Here is a 1,472-nt window from a genome sequence, read left to right as displayed (position 1 = left end):
CATTCCTGTACACATGACTCACCTGGGGACCTTGTTAAAACGCAAGTTCTGAGTCGTTCCCAGACCACACTTTCAGAAGCAAGCATCTAGAATATAGGGTCCATTTGCAAGTCCACTTCTCCTTCTAAGCAGTGACGTGGACCAGTTGGAGATTTCTGGTTCCATGCATTTTTATTCATAAGAAATGTTTGCTACCACCACACAGAATTATTCACTTTCTAAGTATCTTCCTGTAGCCCGTCTGTGTATATGACAGTGTGCTGGGCAGCTGATCTGAAGGTTGGCGTGTGAGTATGTGTGTTTGTATGTGTGTGTATGTAGCAGAAGGAGAGAGGGAGAATGAGGAAAGGTACACAGAAGATACTGGCTTTATCTCCAGACTTATAATGAATCAATGTTATCTAGAAGGACCAGCAGATGGCACAATAGTTACTTCGCTGGACTCCCATGTAGTTGACTGCGGTGTGAGTCCTGGACCTGGCGACTTAAAACTCACCTGCCAAGATCTCAAGAGGAAAGTAGAGGAGAAGGGATTATGATGTGGCCATCCTCCTGAAGAGGTGATTTCTCACTTTCTATCTTTCTGTCTCTTCAGCGAGCACACATGCCCTAGCTAAAAATCTCTCAAAAAATGTTATCAAGCAATTCAAATAGAAGACAAAGCACATTTTAAAACATGAGCTTCTAGCTATGTTAATTAGAGATGTACACGTGGATTTAATTTAGTTACATGAAAAGCTCCGAATGAAGATTTTAAATAATGTTGAAACAAATTTAGTAGGGCAGATTGACAAATAGGTCATCATTTTTGCAATAAGAAGTAGTTATTAAGTGTTTGCAGAAATGACATATGTGAAAATGGAAGAACACAGATGAGCACAAACATAATATTCACTGAGACATAAAAGAAAATCAGAACTATCATTTTAACATGTAAAGGATGAATCTGACTGGGAGATGGGAGGACAAAGAAGGTGGACTCTCTTAAATATGGGTTTTTCTGATCTAAGTACATCGTAAATAAAAGAAGAAAACATTATCATGTATACAACAATGTCGTTATGGACACCGGCAGGGGGAAAATGTATGGAAGCATTTCAAAGTTAATGTAGGGGCCAGCAGGTGGCCTGCTGCCTAAGGCACCGGATTCCCACATGGATGAGCACCATTCAAGTCCTAACGCGGTGGCTTGGAATCATACCAGTCACATACGTGTGCATGCCCAGGATACAGAAGAGAATGGAGGATAGGGATCATCCCATCTGGGGGGTGACTTCTCACTTTCTCTCTCTGTCTCTCTCCAGTGAGCACACATGCTTTGTGATAAAAACCTAACAAAACCAAACAACAGTAAATGTCACTGGCCAGAACCAACCAGGGTGGGAGGAACCTGTGCTGAGTGTATTGCGAGTTTGCATGGAAAGTTCATGTGCTGGAAAGGCTGAGTGACCTAAGATTGACCCCGTAGGGAA

Source organism: Tupaia chinensis, unplaced genomic scaffold (genome assembly GCF_000334495.1).
Source record: "Tupaia chinensis unplaced genomic scaffold, TupChi_1.0 Scaffold145057_1, whole genome shotgun sequence".
Lineage (NCBI taxonomy): Eukaryota > Metazoa > Chordata > Mammalia > Scandentia > Tupaiidae > Tupaia > Tupaia belangeri.
The sequence above is the reverse complement of the archived record's forward strand: the minus strand, read 5'-3'. Positions refer to the sequence as shown.